Source organism: Coregonus clupeaformis, unplaced genomic scaffold (genome assembly GCF_020615455.1).
Source record: "Coregonus clupeaformis isolate EN_2021a unplaced genomic scaffold, ASM2061545v1 scaf0271, whole genome shotgun sequence".
Classification (NCBI taxonomy): Eukaryota; Metazoa; Chordata; class Actinopteri; order Salmoniformes; family Salmonidae; genus Coregonus; species Coregonus clupeaformis.
In genome coordinates this window covers 248569-275335 of record NW_025533726.1, presented here as the reverse complement: position 1 = coordinate 275335, position 26767 = coordinate 248569, and the positions used below count along the sequence as shown (strand labels likewise).

Genomic DNA, 26767 nt, shown 5'->3' with positions numbered 1-26767 from the left:
GTCTCCACTGATAAGCAGCCTTGACATGACCATGGTACGGATTCCACACAACCCAGAGGTCTCGTTAACTAAACTAGATTCGTAATTAGAGTCCTCTTGCTGCTGTCTTCTCACTTGACTTCGAATTCATTTCTGGCATTGGGGGACGCTATTGATACGCACAATATTGCGCTCGCTATCAGGCGCGTGAGGACCGCACTTCACGCTGGTGTCGAGATTTTTTGAGTTGCAAATTGGTACCGCAATTTAGGACAATGACGGACTCCTCAGCCCCATACCCGGTGAGCAACCATCCCGGATCCAACTATTGTCGATCCGTCGACTGTGAACTGCCAGTGCGACCCGACAAATCAACAGCCACCCAAAAGAGCAAGTCAGGGGGAACCTAAATTCAAGATGGACCAGGAGATGAAGATTAGTGATAGCGTGGAGGGGCAAGGTAGGCGGATAACTATGAGAAATCTAACAAAAATGTGTGTTATCTGTGCGCCTTCCTTGGATAATATTGCAAAGAAAATAAAGAATATAATATCTGTTGTTTTTGAATTATTCAAGGAACGTTTTTATGAATGCTTTGTGCAGCAGAAAGTATTGCAGTCCACTAACACAATATAATAGTCTGTCGATAGTACAAAGTAAAACCAACATTCTATGTACGTTTCGTATTGTTTTTCTTTTAGCAGAAGTATCTCAATAAACTAAACTGTCATAGCAATGCATTTGAGTTACTCTAAACGCTTATGGGCTACTCCCAGCACGTGTCAATAATTACCATTATACATTATAAGTAGTCTCTTTAAGCAGACTAGAAACAATTATGGATAAGACTTACTTAAAGGGGGTATAGTAAGGCATCCATAACACATTTGTGAAGTTTTACACTGACTGACAAAACTGCTTGATAATAGCAGGGCACTATCTCCATCACTGATCCAACACATCTAAGCAACACATCTCTGAGATCATTGTCTCAATGACTGACCATTATAGTATAGCCTACATGCTGGCACTCTGATCAGCTGACTCTAAAATAAAATAATGTTCACACCCTCTAGCTCCTATATGCAATTAACCTAATTCAAAACACATTTTAAAGGACTATGTAGTCACTCAATTAATTGATCAATTCACCCTGAGATTGATTTGAATTAAACTAATAGGAATCCATAGAATAGAATAGAATAACTTTATTTTCCCCGGAGATAACTTTGATCAGTTTGCATATTGTTTAGTTTGTTTGAGGGTATCAACATGTTACAGAGTGAATTATTGTAAGGTATAAAATATAAAAATAGTGAATCCAAACGTTTCCTTACGCACACCTTTCCAGTGATTTAACCTCTCTGCTCAACGTGAAGGTCTGATCAGGGATATATTTATGATTCTGTTGCAAAATGTTTCGTCTGTTGCAAAACATTTTGCAACAGAAACGCTTACTCCAAACGGAAAAAGTTTTGCAACGAAAAGAGTTTCTATTGGACAAATTCAGGTAGGTCCCTCCCCATTTCATTCCATTTGTTCTGGTTGCTTCTGTTTGGTTCTTAAATGGTAAAATGGTTTCTGTTGTAGTGAATCCACCCCAGGCTCGTGAGGTTGCAGTCGGTAGGACTCAGCTAGTGACCAACTTAATGTAATGTCTTGAAGTGAATTCCTTTATGGCCCACAGTACCTCATCATTATCACTATTGTGAAACAGTAGTTTACTGTGTAACCATACACTATTATCACACCAGCTCCAGTCCTCACACCTTTGGGCTTTCAGTGGCTTCAATACAAGGATGCTCAAATTCGTGCTTTGCTTCATTTTTCTTTTGTTCCATAAACCAGAAGCTTCATAGCATTCAAATAACCTTAAGTCTATTGTAGGCAATGGATAAAATATAATTATATGAGTGCTAAAAGTCTCCAGAATACTGTGTTCTTTTGACAGGCTTGCTGGAGAGCAGCATGAGGCTAAAGCCCCACGAAGCTCAAAGCTACCGGAAGAAAGCATTGTGGGTCTCCTGGGTTTCCATCTTTGTGACGCTGATCCTGGCAGTAGCAGCTTTCAGTGAGTATATCGTTTCTTCGTTCTCCGTTCTCTCGAGGGATGAAGTGGTCTGTCCCAGATCTGTTTCTGCTGCCTTTCCAACTCTGGTGAGTTGATAAGACATCACAAACAGATCTGGGACCAGGCTTTGAGGCAATGCCTTGCTGGTGATGATTTTTATATTCGACAATGTTCCCAATAGACTGTGATGAACCTGTCAATTTTGCAATCAATCAATCAATCAATCAATTTTATTTTATATAGCCCTTCTTACATCAGCTAATATCTCGAAGTGCTGTACAGAAACCCAGCCTAAAACCCCAAACAGCTAGTAATGCAGGTGTAGAAGCACGGTGGCTAGGAAAACTCCTAGAAAGGCAAAACCTAGGAAGAAACCTAGAGAGGAACCAGGCTATGAGGGGTGGCCAGTCCCCTGGTGTGCCGGTGGAGATTATAACAGAACAAGCCAAGATGTTCAAAAAATGTTCATAAGTGACAAGCATGGTCAAATAATAATCAGAATAAATCTCAGTTGGTTTTCATAGCCGATCACTAGAGTTTAAAACAGCAGGTCTGGGGACAGGTAGGGGTTCCATAACCGCAGGCAGAACAGCTTAAACTGGAATAGCAGCAAGGCCAGGCGGACTGGGGACAGCAAGGAGTCACCACGGCCGGTAGTCCCGACGCATGGTCCTAGGGCTCAGGTCTCTCAGTTGGCTTTTCATAGGCCATCATTTAGAGTTGAAAACAGCAACTCTTATGACTATAGATAGCACGCCACCTGTTGTATGGGTGTATCTACTCTAACACAAAAATACAAGTACACATACCAAACTGCAAAATATTTACTAAACATACACTACATGGCCAAAAGTATGTGGACACCCCCTTCAAATTAGTGGATTCAGCTATTTCAGACACACCCTGTTGCTGACATGTGTATAAAACTGAGCAGCACAGCCATGCAACTCCTATAGACAAACATTGGCAGTAGAATGGCCTTACTGAAGAGCTCAGGAGACTTTCAACGTGGCACAGGTAATAGGATGCCACCTTTCCAAAAAGCCGTTCGCCAAATTTCTGCCCTGTAGAGCTGCCGCGTCAACTGTAAGTGCTGTTATTGCGACGCGGAAACGCTCAGAGCAATAGCAGTTCAGCCGCGAGAAGGTAGGCCAAACAAGCTCACAGAACGGAACCGCTGAGTGCTGAAGCGTGCAGCGCGGTGAAAATCGCCTGTCCTTGGTTGCAACACTCACGAGAGTTCCAAACTGCTCTGGAAGCAAACATCAGCACAATAACTGTTCGCCGGGAGCTTCATGAAATGGGTTTCATGGCCGAGCAGCCGCGACAAAGTCCTAAGATCACCAGGGCAATGCCAAGCGCCGGGCTGGGGTGGTGTAACGCCGCTGCCGTTGTACTATGGAGCAGTGGAGAGGTTTTTCTGGGAGTGATGAATCACTCTTCACCTTCTGGCAGTCCAAAGGATGAATCTGGGGTTGGCAGATTCAAGGGAGAACGCTTACCTGCCCGTATGCATAATGCCAACTGTAAAGCTTGGTGGGAGGAGGAATAATGGTCTGGGGGCTGTTTTTTCATGGTTCGGGGTTAGTCCCTTAGTTCCAGGGAAGGGAAATCGTAAGGCTACAGCATACAATGACATTCTAGACAATTCTGTGCTTCCAACTTTGTGGCAAACAGTTTGGGGAAGGCCCTTTCCTGTTTCAGTGCATGACAATGCGCTGCACAAGCAGGTCCATACAGAAATGGTTTGCTGAGATCGGTGTGGAAGAATCCTGACTGGAGCCTGCACAGAGCCCTGACCTGAACCCCATCGAACACCTTTGGGATGAATTGGAACGCAGATAAGGCGAGCCAGGCCTAATGGCTCAACATCGGGTGCCCGACCTCACTAATGCTCTTGTGGCTGAATGGAAGCAAGTCCCCGCAGTAATGTTCCAACATTAGTGGAAAGCCTTCCCAGAAGAGTGGAGGCTGCTGATAGCAGCAAAGGGGGGGAAAACAACTCCATATTAATGCCTATGATTTTGGAATGAGATGTCGACGAGCAGGTGTCCACATATTTGTAGTGTATCTTACAATGTTTTGACTCTGAAATGTGCATAATGCTATTCAAATGGTTTATGATGGTTAATATCAGTAAACAAAGCTTGGTAGCCATTTGGCTAAAGTAGAAACAGATCTGACTGCCAAGCTACAGTAAATTGACAGGAATAGAATATACACTTTATTGTCCACACACACAGTTCAGTGCCTAGAGTCAGTCCTCCGGTTGCCAGTTCAGTTAGGACACAGAGTGGACACTTTTCTTTCATGCCTGGCCATGGGATTCGAACCAACAACCATACGGCTACTGGTCTGCCTCTCTAACCTCTATGCCACCTGCCTACCCCGGAGGCTTTAATTGTGCTGGTGGTCATGGAGAGATTATTTTAGACTGTTACTAGTTTGTGTTTCTATTGGTCTTTCCTCCTCAATGTAACACTACATCATCTGTGAGCTGGACACATTGACAATAAAGCAAACAAACAAAGCATGTCTCGAATAGTTCTTGAAAAGCTCAGATTTCTCACATTATAATAGAGTATAGTAACTTCTATAGCTCTCACAAGCTTTTTTTGTGTGTGTGTTTGGAGGAAGTTATTTACTTTTAAGACCACTCGCATTCCCTCTCTTTCTCTCTCTCTCTCTCTCTCTCTCTCTCTTCGGTTAAAAAACTCTCTCTTTCTCTCGCTCTTTCTCTCGCTCTCTCTCACTCTCGCTCTCTTTCTCCCTGCTTAGTAAACAATGCTTAGTACATGATGTTCTGTTCATAGCATGACCCAAGAACCTGCAATAAATGACATAAGTCCAAATGGAGTGGCTTTACAATCCAGCATTGTAAATATATGTACAGAGGTTGCGTCCCCAAATGGCACCCTATTCCCTATGTAGTGCAGTACTTTTGACCAGGGGCCCATATACTGAACAGGGTGCTATTGGGGGATGCAGAGATACATTAACCACATATACACAGTACACACCTCTTCACAGTTCTGAATACAATGAAATCAAATATTGATTGACAATATTGCATTATCACATCAGTGGTGTAGTGGGCGAAGTATAGCAACGTTATTTGGATGGAATGGGATTATATGGCTCTGCTACTTATGGAATGTTAGTGTCCCGAAAGTGGCGCAGTGGTCTAGGCGCTGCATCGCAGTGCTGAAGCTGTGGCCACTAGAGATCCTGAGTTCGAATCCAGGCTCTGTCGCAGCCGGCCGCGACCGGGAGAGACCCATGGGGCGGCGCGCACTGGCCCGGCGCCGCCCAGGGTATTGGAGGGAATGGGCGGCAGGGATGTAGCTCAGTTGGTAGAGCATGGCGCTGGCAACGCCAGGGTTGTGGGTTTGATTTCCACAGGGGTAGGAAAAAATAAAATAAAAAATAATGTATGCATTCACTAACTGTAAGTCGCCTGGATAAGAGCGCTTGCTAAATGACTGTAATGTAAAATGGTGTGTACTGTGTCACCTTCTTCAGTGTGTTATGTTCTGAGTAAGAAAAGTGACTGATTGGCTATGATGGGTATCTATAGCACCCTGGAGTCTTTCTCTATAGATGTCTACCTGAACGATGGCAACTCGGGTATGCAAACAGGAAAACAATAGCATTAAGCAAACACTGCTGCAACCAGCCGCCGGTTTTGGTGGGGAATTTCAGTGAGGCATGCAGTTGCACAAATACACTTGGCTTGGGTCACATAGATTCCTTGCTGCCCAGATCAATAGGCCAATATGTGTGTGTGTGTTTGTTGTACAAGGTGAGCAACGTGGACAGCACACCTACAGTAGTATACTTGGGTGTGTTATTTAATTGTCCTCTGCTTTCTGAGTCTTCGTGTGATTTCAAAGATACTCAACTACAATTAAATCACACACGGAAATTGTATTTCTAAGCTGCTTGTCATCTGTGACAGGTTTTTAGGGGGGAAAGGGGGGAGGGAGGTAGGAGAGACGTGTGCATGTGAAAACGCACACCAGCCAGGCTGTGATGTAGGAATTACGACAAATATTCCACAGATACTTCACAGCTTCCTCAGGATCCAATTAACAAGCACTCAGGTGGCACGCCGCTCGGCTCTATTTGCATTTCATTTGAGGCCAGCCGATGCATGGAGGCCCTTTTTTTCTCTCTCTCTCTTCTCTCTCTCTCTCTCCCCCCCGGTGTGTGTGTGTTCAACTTTCTCAACTCTGACTGATTGACTGATGACTGACTTTGTGGTCGCTATGTAGCTCTAATAGTAAACAATTTGAATTCGGCCATTATACAATATGAATGTCACTTTGGCATGTCAAGCCTTGTGATGATCCCTAAGCCATATTGGCCCTTGTCAAAAAGTAGTGCACTTGAATAGGGTACCGTTTGGGACACAGCCTAGATATCATCCCAAATGTACGCTGCTTATGAAAAACTCACCATATCATCCCACTTTATTTACCTTGTTGGTTTTATTCAGGTGTTAGTTTTTGTTTATTTTAGTTTTTTCACTAGCAGCTCCCCTGTTCCAGGAGGAGCTACTGTTTCTTTCTTTCCTTCCTGCCCCCTCATTCTTTGGATGTCATTGCACAATCAGGTCCCACAATTGCTATGTTTGTGTGTGTGCACTTTTTGAAAATGTAGCTGTGCTTGCTGGATTACACTAAATAATACAGTACCTTTCTAATTTCAATAGCTTTTCCTTGGTTTGTTTTACAAATACCTTTTTCCTTTGACTGCTTTTTTGGCTAGCCTGAATGTCAATTTCACAACACACATCACATTACCCAACACAGGGTTTAGTGAAATACCAGCCAAATGTCACCATGACTGAGTCTGTTCCCAGTGTTTTGAGTGGGAGTGCCCTACCACTCTAGGTGGTGGCTGAGGGACTGGATGCTAGGGCACACAGCCCTGAGGCAGACCCTGAATACAGATCGCACCCTCTGTGTACTGGAGAGAGACAGAGAAAGACACACACACAAATGCACAGATGCACGCACATGCAGTTATGTACGCACGCAATACACGCACACCCACACCCACACCCACACCCACAACCACACACAAACATACACACGTAACTAAGATGCTACATAGAACTTCAAGGCCGCATGCACAGTAAAAACAAACCAAAAAGGACAAATCTAAACAAGAGGGAGAGAGAGCGAGAGAGGGAGAGAGTGGCATCACAGATTAATCATTCAGAACTGTGCGCACTTAAGCCCAAAGAGTCTGCAGTCTAAAAATAAGAGCGGCAGGAGGTGCATGTGGAGAAAAAGAGAGAGAGAGGGAGGGGAGCTCTCCCTTCTCTGTTCCCACATGAACAGCAGGAGCAGGCAGAGGGGAGGGAGGGGAGGCTCAGAGTAGTGGGTGTGGAGGCATGGAGCTGACTGAGTGATGATTGTCTTCCATGTCCACTTCACCTACCTGCCCTTGGATGGATAGGCTGGGTATTTGCTTCTTTTCACCTACTTTTACCATTTGATTAAGCCTGACTGGAGTGCCCAATGAGTTGTGATTTTACTTTGGGAGGTGGAGGTAGTGGTTTGTTGGGCTTTGTCACATGACATCAAACGAGTATGTCCTATACCTGGGCAGGTCACTTCCTGAGGTGGGGGGTGTTGGTGGTGGTGTGCAGAAACTCCAGATTTGAAGCACACACACACACACACACACACAAAAACACACATACTGAATTATTAAACAATGTATAATGTACTGTATTTCTGTAAATCACAATACAATTTCACATAGTTCACAGCGCTTGTTTTGTCAGCAATTTAAAATCATGCTGACCAAGCAAGCATTAAACCACACCAGTAAACAAATATACAAATTAAATCGTAATATTATAGAAACTATGGAATATTACGGAAAACGCTAAGGATAGATTACCTTCTGATAGTAAATAGTGTAATCTGGGGTGGAATTTGTCCATGTTGGTAAACAAATGGCGAATATTGTGGAATATGGCAGAATATTATGGGAAAAACACATTTCAGTTATATTACCCTTTGATAGTAAAGAGTGTAATGTTGGTAAACTCAATTTCAACTGATTAACCTGCTAGTCAATTGCTCCACCACTGATAGAGATGCAGCTGGCACAATGACACTGCTGCACTCGACCACAGGTTAAGCCTAACGCAATTGGTGGTAAACACACTGGCATTGGCCCCAACACAACAGTGGCGTGTATTCATTGATGCTAAGGGAAGCCAGGTTTCCCCAAATATTTACCATTAAAAAAATTAGATATATACACTACCAGTCAAAAGTTTGGACATAATTTTTTACATTGTAGAATAATAGTGAAGACATCAAAACTATGAAATAACACATATGGAATCACGTGAGTAACCAGAAAAGTGTTAAACAAATCAAATAGACACCCTTTGCCTTGATAACAGCTTTGCACACTCTGGCATTCTCTCAACCAGCTTCACTCTGGGAATGATTTTCCAACAGTCTTGAAGGAGTTCCCACATGTGCTGAGCACTTGTTGGCTGCTATTCCTTCACTCTGCGGTCCGACTATCCCAAAACCATCTCAATTTGGCTGAGGTTGGGGGGATTGGGAGGCCAGGACTCGTGTGATGCAGCACTCCATCACTCTCCTTCTTGGTAAAATAGGCCTTAGCACAGCCTGGAGATGTAGTTGGGGTCATTGTCCTGTTGAAAAACAAATGATAGTCCCACTAAGCCCAAACCAGATGGGATTGCGATCGCTGCAGAATGCTGTGGTAGTCATGCTGGTTAAGTGTGTCACCAGCAAAGCACCCCCCACACCATAACACCTCCTCCTCCATGCTTTACGGTGGGAAATACACATGCGGAGATCATCGGTCACCCACACCGCCTCACAAAGACATGGCGGTTGGAAACCGAAATTTCTAATTTGGACTCCAGACCAAAGGACACATTTCCACCGGTCCAAAGTCCATTGCTGGTGTTTTTTTGGCCCAAGTAAGATTGGTGTCCTTTAGTAGTGTTTTCTTTGGCAATTTGACATGAAGGCCTGATTCACACAGCCTACTCTGAACAGTTGATGTTGAGATGTGTCTGTTATTGAACTCTGTGAAGCATTTATTTGGGCTGCAATTTGGGGAGGCTGGTAACTCCAATGAACTTATCATCTGCAGCAGAGGTAACTCTGGGTCTCCCATTTCTGTGGCGGTCTTCATGAGAGCCAGTTTTATCATAGCGCTTTGATGGTTTTTGTAACTGCACTTGGAAGAAACTTTCAAAGTTCTTTAAATGTCCGGACTGACTGACCACCACGCCTTAAAGTACTGATGACTGCCTTTTTCTCTTTCGCTTATTTGAGCTGTTCTTGTCATAATATGGACTTGGTCTTTTACCAAAAAGGGCTATATTCTGTGAATGGTCCTGGCGCAAACAAAAAAGTGTGAAGGGGAAGCCAGTTTGGATTTGGCATCACACCAATCACATCACAATAAAAACCAAACATAATTGACAGAAAAAAACTGGAATTGTTGCATCTCGCTGTGTTGTTGTCCACTATGGCTAGCTGCAGCCAGCTAGCTAAAATTGACAATTTCCTAAATTAGCCACGGATGGGATTTGGACTTGTGGTTTTACGTAATTCTCTGTACTGGCCTATGATTATAATGACGATTCTGAGCCAAACCATATATTCATACATGTGACCCTGGCCTGAGAGGATGGAAGTTCAATATGCAGCCAGATACAGTATAGCAGGCCAATGTTAACGAGCTGGCTCATCGCTAGCCCATGAAAGGAAAAAACTAAAGTGTGTGAGCCTACTGAGTCAGACCATTTGCGGCAACATGAAAAAGAGGAGGATGGCATTACGTTTCTCTACAAGTGAGTCAATATGTTTTTCTAAATTGTACACACACACCACACCACACACACACACACCACACACCCCCCCGCACACACGCACACACACACACACACACACACACACACACACACACACACACACACACACACACACACACACACACACACACACACACACACACACACACACACACACACACACACACACACACACACACACACACACACACACACACACACACACACACACACACACACACACCAGTACCATGGACAGCCACATCATATTTAGTTATGTTGATTGGACCAAATTGTTTTTTGTTATCTTTTAATTGTCACTGTATTAGACTAAGCATAGGTGATTTGATGATGGAAGTTGAAATGGTGGTGAATAGTGGAGGCAGCTCCTGTTTTATGCAACTTTCATGTAACTCTCCGTGTTCTAAATCAATCGCTGTTTAGTAGTCCGAAAATGTAGGAAACATTAATCTTGCTAGACCATGCTGTAGGTCATGTAACTGTTTGTTACATGCAATATGCTTTGTGGACAGATGTTGCTCTCGGTGTGATGAAACCAAGTTGTGGTTGAATTTATTCTGCCACTCTGTCTTCTTATTGTCTCTGCCTTAGGCCTATATATCACGGTGGCAAGGCATATGACCTAACAGGTTATAGAGCAAACAACGCAATGATCACAACACATAGGTGGTAATATAGCTTTTTTTCATGCTTGGCTTCCCAGTGATTATACCCACACACTGCTACTACAACAATAGTCTGGCTGGGTAGCTTGTCTGTTCAGCGTATTCTGACACTGCCTACTGTCCCATATAGGATCTTTGAACTTTCAAAACCTAGGTAGAGCTAGTATATTTGTTTAAAACTTCTTCACTCCTGATGTATTTTTGTGACTGTGAGATGGCATTCTTTTGGAAATTGTATGATTTGGATATCAGAAACCAATGTCACATGGGTATATCATAACACGTGTATATAACTTTCTTGTCAGATCTGTGATCCCTGTCCAAGAATATGCTACCCCCCCAAAAAATAAAAAAAAGAAAAAGAAAAGAAAATATAGAATATGCTACAAAGGATTTTATCATTGTAATTGTCAGTGTCAAATGCAGACAGAGGATCTGACTGAGACAATTGACACAGAAATGAAGTAATCTGGAGTGGCTGTGAGGAACCAATGACATCTGTCTCTATGATGTGGAAAGGGACTTGACTTAGGTCTCCGGAGAGACAGAGAGAGGACACATCTCCCATCTGCCCTGATGTCTCTGTCACTCGGGCGAGTACTGACTGGAGTAGATAGAGTGCAGAGGGAGGCAGAGAGAGATTGGGAGGGAGAGAGAAAGAAGAGAGATGTACAGGTATGTGATTAGACAGAGAGAGATTAGTGTTGTTGTCACTAGTTGTGCGACTATAGCTTGGAAAGTAAAGAAATGTGATTGGGTGACATTATAAGGCTGTTTGTTTCAACAATAGGACTGTTTTCTGCAAGAAATGGAGTGCTTATACTATATTGTTTGGCCATTGTAAACGGAGATGAATTGGTAACCTAACTCCCAACCTCAAATACCGCTTTGCCTGAGCTATTGAATTGCTAGCTTTTCGGCGGTGCAGCTGGTTAAGGTTTGTCAATAGGGAAGCTATGTGTGTTTGTGAGACAAGGGGTGTTTTCTCAATATGCTCCGAGCGCGCAAATGAAACCACGAAACGGTCGGAGTACGAAGCCAAAATCAAAGTATGTGAAACGGAACACGGAGAGGCAATTCTCAGATGTGTACTTCGTTCACATATTCGAGCATGCGATCGACGCAAGCTTCAACTGAAATATTCCAGTATTGTTGACGTAATAAGACGCAAACCACATACAAAAACTACGCAAAATGTCCTGAAGTCAATGGCGGCTGGTTTTGAGCTGAAGTGAGAGAAAATGAACTCCAACTTCGAATGAAAAAGCTGCCCACTCACATCTCATATAATGCCTGACTACAATATTTTATATTGATATGTTAACCATAATGTGTCCATTTTGGCCTGTTTAACTGCATAGAAGATCCACAAGAGTGTGCGAGACGGACGAAAGTAAATGTGTAGCTAGCTACCCACAAAGAATTTGTAGCTAACACTGGGCCATTTACCTTTCATAACAACATTTGTTTTAGGTTGTTTCTGACATGTAAAACTAGGTTGCGTTTTCTTTATGTAGATATCTTTGTTTCGTTGTGTGGTAAAGGTAATGCAATAGACGGAGTGCGCAGTGCTTCTCAAATGTACATTTTTATGCATTCTCCACACTCGGCCTTCGCAAGAACGTAACTCAAGAGAACGTCCTCGGAGTACGAACTCCGACGCACGAGAGTTTGGAGCGCGAGTAGTATGCATATTGAGAAACACCCAGAGGCCCTCCTCAGAAACCCTTCTCTGAGACACTTGATTTGGCTTGACAAGGCGAGAGGAGAATTGATCACTCCTGCCTTCATTGTAAAATGACTGGTCACTAACCAGATCTGTCCTGTCACATGGAGACCCTGGTTGTGTTGAAATGGCACTTATTCCCGTATATAGTGCTTTTCAAAAGAAGTGGCACATATAGGGGACCATTTGGGGTGGTAGTCCTTCTGTTCTCGGTGTGGCTGGTGTTCTGTCAGGGATGTGCGGCTCTGTCACCGTGATGACGACTGAAGGGTGGGGAGGTCTGACATGAGACATATGGACTGGGATGACCCAGGAAAGATTGTCTGTCACCCACCGTGTGTCACTGTAGTTTAGAAACATAAATGGATGGGGGCTTTAGCACCCCCAGGAGGACTGCAGAAAGAGAAAACCTGGTTTGTTCATACGGCACTCAGTTTAAATCGTTTTAAAATGAAAAACGAAAATGATAGTTTCTTATTGGACATGTCGAGGTAGTCCCTCCCTGTTCAGTCAATTTTCTTCTGTTTGGTGCCCAATGAACACGTAACTAGAATAAAAGCCTTATCATTATTGGTTTCTTAAATAAAATAGTACTGTAGTGCGGAAAGGCCAAATCAAAGTACACTAGGCCTCACACCAAATTGGTTTGGAGCAGTTTTTCCGCGAAAACTGCAGAGTTTCCCCCAGTTCATTTCTTGGATGTGTGAACACCCATCCGTACGCGGGAGCACACCAAACAACGCACCAGCGGTTCGCTCAAAAGTGTGGTCTCGGTCCAATTCCATTCATACCATGGTGCAGTTCGCTAGGTGAGAATGCAGTCTGGACCAAACACAGGGAAAGAACAAGAGGCTTGCAGTATTATTGGTTTTTGATCGTGGAAAGTATTTGATGAAATGTATGCATTATCATAAGTTGAAACATTTTGGGAAGTAGCAGCGCATTTATGAGCGCATCCTGATGCAGAATTAGGGGAAGACCGGGGCTACAAGGATATAGGCTACTGCATATATTCACTGCACGTCGCAGTTACACACCAACTCGGTGGCCTTGTGGTTAGAGAGTGTCTATGAGATCAAATCAAATCAAATTTTATTGGTGGCGACGATATTTTGCTATCGCAGGTGTAAGCGAAGGCTTGTGTTTCACTCCAACAGTGCAACATACCTGAACAATACAAAACAATACTCACAAATCCCAAACATGTAAATGAAGAAATATCAGAACGAGCAATGTCAGAGTCTGGAATATAAGTATATATACAGTACCAGTCAAAAGTTTGAACACACCTACTCATTCCAGGGTTTTTTCTTTATTTTTGACTATTTTCTACATTGTAGAATAATAGTGAAGACATAAAAACTACGAAATTACACATATGGAATCATGTAGTAACCAAAAAAGTGTTAAACAAATCAAAGCAATTTTATACTTGAGATTCTTCAAATAGCCACCTTGCCTTGATGACAGCTTTGCACACGCTAGGCATTCTTTCAACCAGCTTCATGAGAAATGCATTTACAACTAACAGGTGTGCCTTAAAGTTAATTTGTGGAATTTCTTTCCTCTAATGCGTTGAGCCAATCAGTTGTGTTGTGACAAGGTAGGGGGAGTATACAGAAGATAGCCCTATTTGGTAAAATACCAAGTCCATATTATGGCAAGTACAGCCTCAAATAAGCAAAGAGAAACGACAGTCCATCATTACTTTAAGACATGAAGGTCAGACAATATGGAATATGTCAAGAAAACCATCAAGCTGCTATGATGAAACTGGCTCTCATGAGGACCACCAGAGTTACTCTGCTGCAGAGGATAAGTTCATTAAAGTTACCAGCCCCAGAAATTGCAGCCCAAATAAATGCTTCACAGAGTTCAAGCAACAGACACATCCCAACATCAACTGTTCAGAAGGGACTGTGTGAATCAGGCCTTCATGGTCGAATTGCTGCAAATAAAACCACTATTAAAGGACACCAATAATAATAAGAGACCTGCTTGGGCCAAGAAACACGAGCAATGGACATTAGACCAGTGGAAATTTGTCCGTGTCCAAATGTGAGATTTTTGGTTCCAACGGTGTCTTGGGAGACGTGGTGTGGGTGAATGGATGATTTGCATGTGTATTTCCGCACCGTAAAGCATGGAGGAGGAGGTGTTATGGTGTGGGGGGTGCTTTGGCTGGTGACACTGTCTGTGATTTATTTAGAATTCAAGGCATACTTAACCAGCATGGCTACCACAGCATTCTATAACTGAGATGCCATTATCTCATTGGTTTGGGCTTAGTGGGACTATCACTATTTTGTTTTTTTCAACAGACAATGACCCAACACACCTCCAGGCTCTGTAAGTGGCTATTATTTACCAAGGAGCGTGATGGAGTGCTGCATCACATGACCTAGCCTTTCACAATCCCCTGACCCCAACCCAATTGAGATGGTTTGGGATGAGTCGACCGCAGAGGAAGAAAAGCAGCCAACAAGTGCTCAGCACATGGGAACACCTTCTAGACTGCTGGAGAAGCTATTCCAGGTGAGTTAGTTGAGAGAATGCCAAGAGGTGTGCAAAGCTGTCATCAAGGCAAAGGGTGGTATTTGAAGAATCTCAAATATAAAATATATTTTGATTTGTTGAACACTTTTTTGGTTACTACACGATTCCATATGTGTTATTTCATAGTTAAGATGTCTTTACTATTATCTACAATGGAGAAAAAGAGTAAAAAATAAAGAAAAACCTGGAATGATAGGTGGGGCCCTGGTCAAAAGTAGTGCATTAAATAGGAACAGGATGCCGCTGGAAAGCAAAGCCAGTGTCATTGCCTGGACCGCATTAGTATGGACATTGTCCACTTCAGTGCTGCTAATCCCTCTGGGTTAGGCGCTGGATGTGCTTTGGAATTCCATTATTTCGCGTGACCTGTATATGGTAATCACTCTGGAGTTCAACTTGGGGTAAAGGTGGGGGTAACGTAATGTAGCCTCAGGAACAATCTGCACCAGTTACAAACAGCTGTTGTCCACATTGGTGGGGTACTCAGTCCTGTTGCTCACTACTCGCCACCAGAAGCAGCAGCCCCGTTGTTTTCAAGGGCAAACAAGGATTTTAACCCCGTAAACCTGACAATGGTGTGGATGCTGAATGATAACACTACATTATATCTTACTACTACACCTGCTGAATATAACAGTGTTGTAGCTGCGCCATATAAGACCTGGGCTTAAATACTTTGAGCGCTTAATTGAGCCTGTTGTTATTTTGGACTGCCAGATGGGCGGGTTTTGCACTTTTGGGACTATTCTATTGGTCCCATTGTCCCAGTCTTAACAAGTTCAATCAAGTGCAGCAAAGTAGTTAAAAGAAAACAAACACTTTTTGACTCCAGGGACTACCGGCAGGTGAGTCGGCTTCCCGCAAACCGGCCGCCAGTGTTTGGTATGCAATGGGTATTCTCAAGTAGCACTGATATAAATGCATTTCATATATGGAATGTTCTTCATGTATAGTAAAACTTGTTTTTCTTTGTTTTTTCCCCAGCTGTTTCCTTCATGAGACACAGTGCCTCGGCTTTCGGATTCGCTGTAGGTACTTTTAAAATGCATTTAAAATTAATCTGCTATTGAGTGCTATAGGGAGAGAGTTAGTCATCACACAACACGCTACAACAGTGTGTTTGAGGGGGTCAGCTTAGCAAGGCGAGGCACAGGATCACTGATCTTGATCACATAATGAGTAGTAGCTCTAGTTATTTGGGATGCAAGGTGATTTGTAGATGAATGATTCTGACCTGCAATGTACGATCTCAAAAACACACATTGGTTCCACAAGGGCCATTCGAGTCCTGCTAGCCTTAGGAGTCTAAGCTTGTAATTTAGGCTAGATTGGCACTAGCTTTTAGTTATTGGGATGAGATAACTAAAGGGTAAAAATGTTTAAGTGAACCCTTATTTTCATGGCTTTCCGCTGAGTAGCTGGTCAGTCTTGTTGTGGATGTTGTTGTTGTTTACCCTCTGCAGTTTGACGCTGCCCTGGATGTGCTGTTCTCCATCATCGTGGTGTGGCGCTATAGTAACGCTTGCCGCCGCTCACTCTGCACACAGAGAATACATGTGAGTAGATATATCACCGCCATATTTATCATATTTGTTGTTTTTGATGACCAGCAAAACTATAGAAAGCCTACAATTATACTGCATACTAACATTATGTTGTCTCTTCAACGCATATAATCTCTCTTCAGCACAAGCGCTGCAGTTATACAATGCATTTGTCATTCTTGGTGCGGGGATTGGGACTGTAGTGTATAGTATTTACAACCTAGCATTGTCTCTCATCCCCCCTTACTCAGTGCACTGTAAATGGCAATGTGTGCCATACAAAAAAAAGACAAATTTGCAGTTTCACATGTGAAAATCGGGCTGGTCGACCCCTGAATGGGAGACCAGATGAACAGTTCCTTCAGAAAGTATTCATACCCTTTAATTTTTCCAACATTTTGTTGTGTTACAGCATGTATTTAAAATGGATTAAATTGAGATTTTGTGTCACTGGCCTACACACAAACCCCTAAATGTCAAAGTGGAAATATATTTTTTAAACTTTTGAGTCAATAAGTATTCAACCCCTTTGTTAGGGCAAGCTTCAATAAATTCAGGGGTAAACATTTGCTTAACAGGTCACATTATAAGTCAACCCAGTATCACAGATTATTGTGAAATAGACACAAATTACTTATTCAAAATTTGTGACAGACACATGAAAAAGTCAATTATTTTGTGTGCAGTACACAATTTTGTATACAGTGCATTTCAATCACAGATAAAGACAGTAGGTTACTTAAGACTGAAAGAATAATTAGCTACTTTGCAACACTTTACTACTTTAAAGCTACTTTGTAACTACTTAGCATGTTAGCTAACCCTTTCCCCAACCATAACCTTAACCTAACTCCTAAACCTTTACCTTAAACCCTAACCTTAACCCCTAGCCTAGCTAATGTTAGCCACCTAGCTAGCCTAGCTAATGTTAGATACAACAAATTAGAATTTGTTTAATGTACACAAACACAGTGGGGAAAAAAAGTATTTAGTCAGCCACCAATGCAAGTTCCCCACTTAAAAAGATGAGAGAGGCCTGTAATTTTCATCATAGGCACACGCCAACTATGACAGACAAATTGAGAATTTTTTTTTCCAGAAAATCACATTGTAGGATTTTTAATGAATTTATTTGCAAATTATGGGGAAAATAAGTATTTGGTCACCCACAAACAAGCAAGATTTCGGCCAGACCTGTAACTTTTCTTTAAGAGGCTCTCTGTCTCCACTCGCTACCTGAGTTAATGGCAGAACCTGTTTGAACTTGCTATCAGCATAAAAGACACCTGTCCACAACCTCAAACAGTCACACTCCAAACTCCACTATGGCCAAGACCAAAGAGCTGTCAAAGGACACCAGAAATTTTTTTTTGTAGATCTGCACCAGGCTGGGAAGACTGAATCCGCAATAGGTAAGCAGCTTGGTTGGAAGAAATCAACTGTGGGAACAATTATTAGGAAATGGAAGACATACAAGACCACTGATAATCTCCCTCGATTGGGGCTCCACACAAAGATCTCACCCTGTGGGGTCAAAATGATCACAAGAACAGTGAGCAAAAATCCCAGAACCACACGGGGGAGAGTGATGACCTGCAGAGAGCTGGGACCAAAGTAACAAAGCCTACCATCAGTAACACACTCGCCGCCAGGGACTCAACCCCGCGTCAGACGTTGTCCCCCTGCTTAAGCTAGTACATGTCCAGGCCCGTCTGAAGTTTGCTAGAGTGCATTTGGATGATCCAGAAGAGGATTGGGAGAATGTCGTATGGTCAGATGAAACCAAAATATAACTTTTTGGTAAAAACTCAACTGGTCGTGTTTGGAGTGACAAAGAATGCGGAGACTTGCACCCAAAGAACACCATACCTACTGTGAAGCATGGGGGGTGGAAATCAACATGCTTTGGGGCTGTTTTTTCTGCAAAGGGACCAGGACGACTGATCCGTAAAGGAAAGAATGAATGGGGCCATGTATCGTAGATTTTGAGTGAACACCTCCCTTCCATCAGCAAGGGCATTGAAGATGAAACGTGGCTGGGTCTTTCAGCATGACAATGATCCCAAACACACCGCCCGCAACGAAGGAGTGGTTCGTAAGAAGCATGGTCCTGGAGTGGCCTAGCCAGTCTCCAGATCTCAACCCCATAGAAAATCTTTGGAGGGAGTTAAAGTCTGTGTTGCCCAGCGACAGCCCCAAAACATCACTGCTCTAGAGGGAGATCTGGCATGGAGGAATGGGCCAAAATACCAGCAACAGTGTGTGAAAACCTTGTGGAAGATTACAGAAAACGTTTGACCTGTGTCATTGCCAACAAAGGGTATATAACAAAGTATTGAGAAACTTTTGTTACGGACCAAATACTTATTTTCCACCATAATTTGCAAATAAATTCATTAAAAATCCTACAATGCGATTTTCTGGAATTTTTTTTTTCTTTGTCTGTCATAGTTGACGTGTACCCATGATGAAAATTACAGGCCTCTCTCATCTTTTTTTAAGTGGGAGAACTTGCACAATTGGTGGCTGACTAAATACTTTTTTTTCCCCCACTGTACGTTAAGAAGAAAGAAAAATTGTGTAATATACACGAAAAAGTGAATTTTTTTGTGTGCCTGTCACGAATTTTGAATAAGTAATTTTTGTCTATTTCATAATAAACTGTGATGGTGAGTTCCATAAAATTGCATGGACTCACTCTGTGTGCAATCATAGTGGTCCCTCAGTCCAGCAGTGAATTTCAAACACAGATTCAACCACAAAGACCAAGGAGGTTTTCCAATGCCTCGCAAAGAAGGGGACCGATTGGTAGATGTATTAAATTATAAAAAGCAGAAATTGAATATCTTGAGCATGGTGAAAGTCATTCATTATCACTTTGTATGTGTATCAATACACCCAGTCACTACAAAGATACAGGTGTCCTTCCTAAACCGCTCAGAGATTTCACCATGAGGCCAATGGTGACTCGAAAACAGGGACCGAATTTAATGGCTGTGATAGGAGAAAACTGAGATGGATCACCAACATGGTAGTTACTCCACAATACTAAGCAGAGTGAAAAGAAGGAAGCTGTACAGAAATATTGCAATAACATGCATCCATTTTTGCAACAAGGCACTAAACTAATACTGCAAAAAATGTGTCTAAGCAGTTAACTTTTTTGTCCTGAATATAACTCTAATACAACACATAACTGAGTACCACTTCCATATTTTCAATCATAGTGGTGGCTGCACCGTTGGGTATGCTTGTAATCGTTACGACTGGGGAGTTTTTCAGGATACAAAAGAAACGGAATGGAGCTACTTGTAAATTTATGGAAGACTGAAAATGGTTGTCTAGCAATGATCAACAACCACTTTCACGAGCTTGAAGAATCTTTTAAAGAATAATGGGAAAATGTTGCACAATCCAGGTGTGGAAAGCGCCTAGAGACTACCCAGAAAGACTCACAGTGCAATCACTGCCAAACAAAGTATTGACTCAGGGGTGTGAATACTTACAAATGAGATATTTCTGTATTTCATTTTCAATAAATTAGAAAAAAAACTAACAGGTTTTCACTTATTGTGTGTAGATGGGTGAGAAAAATCTATTGAATTCAGGCTTTAACACAACATAATGTGGAATAAGTCAAGGGGTATGAATACTTTCTGAAGGCACTGTAGCTGGAAGTGGGTGAAAAATAAGAATGTGAAAATGTAATGTGGGGAATTTAATTAAATAAAAAATATAAAAATCTTAACATGTGAAATTTCATACGCCAGTTTTTCCCCGATATTCATTTAGCAGCGGTCGCCCACCACTGCAAATTGTTGCCACTGCTGCAGAAAATATAACGTAATTTAAAAGATATTTCTGCTGAGATGTCCTTAAAATGGATAGTCGTGGTCAAGGTAAAAATCCCACCTGAAATGCTGCATGCTTCCGAAAACCACGCCTGACTCGTGATTATTATACTTTTTTTTCACGTGATTTGACAGAGCCTCTTTATAATAATGATTATTTTATATAGCGCTTCACTACAAGTAGAACCTGAAATACTTAACAAAAAATAATATATAATCATAATAATTTTTTTTAAATGTAGGGATCTAACCGTAAGTCGCTCTGGATAAGAGCTAAATGACAAAATGTAAATGTAAATCTGGTAGTTGGTGCTGGTCTTCCACAACTTCATGTGATAGGCAGTTCGAAAGGTAGTATCTTGAGTGGGAGGGAGCATTGAGGGTGCAGTCAGGCAGGGAGGGTAGAAAACATCTGACAGACAGGCCCCGGAGCTTTCATCGGCACTCGTTGTCTTCATGTTCCAGCCTCCCTCGGAGGTAGGCTGGATCGCCACACAGAAGTGTAGCACCCACCTGGGTGATATTTTGGTGACTGTAAAATGCCGCAAGACCACCACACCCCAGTACCGAAAAGCCCCCCCGGGCGAGCTCTGATCCTCGCACTGCCCCACCACCCCATCCTTTTTACGCTGCTGCTACTCTGTTAATTATTTATGCATAGTCACTTTAACCCTACCCACATGTACATATTACTTCAACTACCTCAACTAGCCGGTGCCCCTGCACATTGACTCTGCACCGTACCCCCCTGTAATATATAGCCTCCTACTGTTATTTTATTATTCTGTCTTTTTTTTCTTAACACTTTTTTTTGTTGTTGTTTAATTTTTACTTTTTTGTTAAAAATAAATGCACTGCTGGTTTAGGGCTGTAAGCAAGCATTTCACCGTAATGTCTGCACCTGTTGTATTCGGCGCTGTGGCCAATAAAATTTGGATTTGATTTGATTTGATTTGGTCCGGTTTAACCAGCCTAACCAGCATCACAACGGCAGATTGACAGCCTCTGGTTTACAGTGAGAGGCTATAGTCTGGTTAAACCAGCTTGAATGCTGCTTTCACCATTGTGAGGGCAGCATTCAATCTGGTTTAACCAGGCTAATATGAGCCTTCAGTTGTACCAGTGAACATGTCTTGGGTTCAGAACCCTAATTGACTAGTTACCCACAGCTAGTAATTAGCCTCTCCTAGGTGTGTGTGGTGGGGGGTGAACACGGCCGCAAGATGTGTGATCCCTCAGGGGAGAGGCTAGGGAGGAGTAAGGCACACCACTAGACAATAAAATTACCAGGTCTGGAGACGAATGAGCGAAGCAGCGTGAATTTGCAGCATGTTTTTCTTCCACTGTAATTGGAGGAATATTGTTTTTATTAGCTCTCACGCGACACACAGAGCAGGAGGGAAAAGAGTAGACACAGATTGGATGAGTGTGTGTGTGTGTGTGCGCATCCTCAGACTAGTCAAACAGTTCCCAAGTCCGGCCAAGTCCTTTGCATTTGCGACTTTGTTATCAAAACTAAATTGACTGTCTTGTGATGTTTGAAGAAAATCTAACTTGCAATGTGCTTGATGCCAATTGCCTTGAGTTGATGAGACCAAAACAATTGACTTTTCTAAGCAGCAGGATCACAGCCCAATGATGATCAAACTGATGTTTCTGTCAGCTGAGCTGTTGTTCAGGTGCGTTGGAGGGAGAGTTTAGGCTGTTGAGCTTGCTACACAGTCTAGGAGGTCTCACACACACACACACACACACACACACACACACACACACATACACACACACACATACACACACACACATACACACACACACACACACACACAAGAGCTCTGGGTCTCTGTTTCTCCCGCTGCACCACTGAAACCATTCCCACATGGCTCCTCTCCTCTCGCTCTACTTTGTGTTGCCTAGTTACCTTCTGGCGTGGACCCAGGGGACTGAGTGCAGCCGAGCGGAGCCAGCTGCAGCAAAACATAAACATACACGCACACACGCATGCACTCCCACCACACACACACACACACACACACACACACACACACACACACACACACAACACACACCCCCACACACACACACACCACACACACACACACACACACACACACACACACACACACACACACACTTTTCCATCTATTATGTTTTTGTCTGAACATCATGGAAGTTATAATCTATAATACACTGGCTACTTTCAACACTTTCTCTTGTTTTTGGCCTTTCATGGGCTCTTTGTGATAATGTGTATGGTGTGTATAGTAAGTCTGCGCTAGGCTAGGAGATGAAGTAGGGGAGAGAGAGGCAGACAGACAGTATAAACAGTGTGCTAACCCGACTGCCTGCCACCAGATGACACAGTTGACAGATTGTAGAGCTTCTCCCAGCCAGGCTTACCTAATTGATAAAACTGTGTTTAAAGAAAATCCTCTCTTCTCAAATGGATCCTCGGAGACTGTGTTCACTCTCTAAATCAGCGACGGAGAAAAAGCAAAAATAGTTGTTTATTTAACAGATGCCTTTTCTCTTTCCACATGCATAGAAGTAATGAGACTATTTGCTATTGTACTACGCTGCATTATGCTTGTATGATGGGTAGTTGCAGTAGGTCCACTTTGTCATGGAAAGGTCTCCCTGTGGCCAATGATTTAGGAATGTTTCAAAATACAATATATAATCCCTTACTCTCACATCTATATAAATGACTGGTAAATGTAAACGAGTGACATATCCTTTGTCTCATGGAACTGTAGATTTTCAAAGCAGAATATCCTTAATCACTGTTCTCTCACTCTTTTCCTTCCATTTCCCTACTACCTCCTCACTTTCTCTCCCTCTCTCCCCCCTCCCTTCCTCTTTTGCTCCCCCCCCCAACTCCCCCCCTCCCCCCCTCTCCACCCCTATCTATCTCTCCCTCTTCTACAGTTCCTGTGCGATCCTGGGTGTGGTCTTCATCCTGTCCTCCCTGTGTATCCTGGGAAAGGGCAATCATGACCTGGCTACCAAGCTACTGCCTGAAGTGGTAAGAGATACCATCTCCTGCCAACGTATCCCTGAGCAAGGCACTTACCCTTAACTGCACCTATAACTCTCAATCCAGGGGCGCTGCACTGCATCTATCTATCTATCTGTCTATTTTGATGTATTACTGAACGAAAAGCTATATGGAAGCCACATGAAAAGCTCTTTTTTGGTGAACAGAGCCAAACTCAAACGAAAAGCACTCAAAGGTAGTGCACTATGTAGGGAATAGGGTGCCGCTTGAGACACAGCCCTACTCTCCACTCTGCTCCACATGTCTGGGCATGTGGTCGTTCATTAAGGCCAGCTCTGGGTACTGTAATACCCGCCCTTGTCAGCCTTGGCAGCGCCAGCAGCCTTGGCAAAGAGGTTTTACTGCAAAAAATGAACATCTGGTTGGAGCGCTGAAATTGCTTGTCAAAAACAGAGGAGTGTAACTTGGTTTTGTGACTTGTTTTTCTTGTTGCACAGCTTTGCTTGTGTCTTGTTCATGTCATGACAAATGTGTTGGGTGTAATTTGTCAAGGCAGTGGGAGTACAGACAGTGTACTGTACATTTCACTACTGGGACAACACAAATGCATCTACAAATCTTTACAAATCTATTGCATCGTTGTTGTTGTTGTTGGATGGACAATATAATAAAGATTCACTGAAATGCAACATACTGTATAGTAAATCAGTCTAAATCAACCGAAATATGTAGTTTTTTCCATCTTCAAAGTTGTCATTATGGCATCTAATGCCAAATGACACCATAGTTCCCAACATAGTGCACTCCTTTTGATCAGAGCCCATGGGCGGTCAAAAGTGGTACACTTTATAGGGAATATGGTGCCATTTGGGACACAGCTTAGTATAAACTCAGAGAGCTAATATATAGTTTCATTCTTGTATCGCCAGACTGGTCACATCAGGTGTGAATTCGATTTACAAGACTCTCAGGTGGGAACATGCGAAGAGACAACACCTCCAGAATGGAGAGAGAGACAGAGAGAGAGAGAGAGAGAGAGAGAGAGAGAGAGAGTGGAGGACTATTCCCACTACGAGATATGAAGGAGAGTCTGAGGAACGGGGTGGCGAATCGAGAATCTACTTTCCAATTCACATTACATCTTGCCTTACCTTTCATTGTGGCTGGCAATGCCAACATTTTGGTCCGCAGCTCAAATTGACCATAAATATCACAGTAGCCACTAGCCAGTAAGCACAAACTATTCAACAATGACAGAACCTTTTCTTCTAAAACATATTACACTGTTGAATAGTGCAACCAAAACCATATTACACTGTTGAATAATGCAACAACTCACCAGCATGTCAGTGCTGTGAAAAAGTATTTGCCCTCGTTCAATTTTCTCTACTTTTGCATATTTTCTATATTGAATGTTATCAGATCTTCAACCAAAACCTAATATTAGAAAAAGGGAACCTGAGTGAACAAACAACAATTACACACTTATTTCATTTATTTCATGAGCAAAGTTATGCAACACCCAATGCCCCTGTGTGAAAAGTAACTGCCCCTTTACACTCAATAACTGGTTGTGCCACCTTTAGCTGCAAGAACTCCAACCAAAGCCTCCTGTAGTTGTTGATCAGTCTCTCACGTCGCTGTGGAGGAATTTTGGCCCACTCTTCCATGCAGAACTGCTTTAACTCAGCGACATTTGTGGGTTTTCAAGCATGAACTGCTCGCTTTCAAGTCCTGCCACAACATCTCAATTGGGATTAGGTCTGGACTTTGACTAGCCATTCCAAAACTTCAAATGTGTTGCTTTTTAGCCATTTTCATGTAGATTTGATTGTGTGTTTTGGATCATTGTCTTGTTGCATGACCCAGCTGCGCTTCAGCTTCAGCTCACAGAAAGATGGTCTGACATTCTCCTATAGAATTATCTGATACAGAGCAGAATTCATGGTCCCTTCTATTAAGGCAAGTCATCCAGGTCCTGAGGCAGCAAAACATCCCCAAACCATCACACTACCACCACCATGCTTGACCGTTGGTATAAGGTTCTTACTGTGGAATGCAGTGTTTGGTTTTTGCCAGGCATAATGGGACCCATGTCATCCATATTAGGTTTTGGTTGAAAATCTGATAGTATCAAAAAGTATCAGTATCAAAAATATGCAAGAATAGAGAAAATCAGAAAGGGGGCAAATACTTTTTCACAGCACTGTATGTGCAGACAATTAAAGGGTATATTTTCTCGTTGTAGGCACACTCATTACATTTTAGCTTCAAGACAACAGCACAGAGTTGCTATAACAGCATGTCTTCATAAAGTAATGTTAGCCTATCAAAAATGAACGATTAACCCTCTCATACGAATATAAAAGTACAGTAGGCCTACCTTTCAAAAGTACAAGCAGTTTTTTTTATTTTTTATTTATTATTATTTTAGGGGTTAGATCAGCTTTCATATTGCAGATAGATTGTAGCTTCCATCAATGTAATTGTCTGCATCATTTTGAATCCCCCATATTTTTTAGGTATATACACTACCGGTCAAACGTTTTAGAACACCTACTCATTCAAGGGTTTTTCTTTATTTTGACTATTTTCTACATTGTAGAATAATAGTGAAGACATCAAAACTATGAAATTACACATATGGAATCATGTAGTAACCAAAAAAGTGTCGAATCGAAAATATATTTTATATCTGAGATTCTTCAAATAGCCACCCTTTGCCTTGATGACAGCTTTGCACACTCTTGGCATTCTCTCAACCAGTTTCACCTGGAATGCTTTTCCAACAGTCTTGAAGGCATTCCCACATATGCTGAGCACTTGTTGGTTGTTTTTCCTTCACTCTGCCGTCCGACTCATCCCAAACCATCTCAATTTGGTTGAGGTCGGCAGATTGTGGAGGCCAGGTCATCTGATGCAGCATTCCACCACTCTCCTTCTTGGAAAATACCACACACCTGGAGGTGTGTTGGGTCATTGTCCTGTTGAAAAACTAATGATAGTCCCACTAAGCCACACACACCAGCCTCCACTGTAATAGAATGAGCAAAAAAGGTGTGGTCACTTCCTATTTTAATTGTGTCTTTATATCCTATTATAATTGTTTCACTTTTTAATTTACACACAGCTTGGATAGTAAAATGTTGCATGCATGACTGTAAGTCGCTTGGATAAAATCGCCTGCTAAATGGCATTTATTATAAGCCCAAACCAGATGGGATGGAATATCGCGCAGAATGCTGTGGAGCCAAGTGCTTAATGTGCCTTGAATTCTAAGTAAATCACAGACAGTGTCACCAGCAAAGCACCCCCACACCATAACACCTCCTCCTCCATGCTTTACGGTGGGAAATACACATGTGGAGACCATCTGTTCACCCACACCGCAGCCCACAAAGACACAGCGGTTGGAAACAAAAATCTCAAATTTGGACTCCAGACCACAGGACACATGTATACCGCCCTAATGTCCATTGCTCGTGGGTTCTT

At 42.6% G+C, this 26767-nt stretch overlaps 1 pseudogene; it reads left to right on the top strand.

Moving 5' to 3' along the window:
- Window positions 1-254: 254 nt before the first annotated feature.
- LOC123484316 overlaps window positions 255-26767 on the top strand; it is a 45577-nt pseudogene continuing 19064 nt past the window's right edge.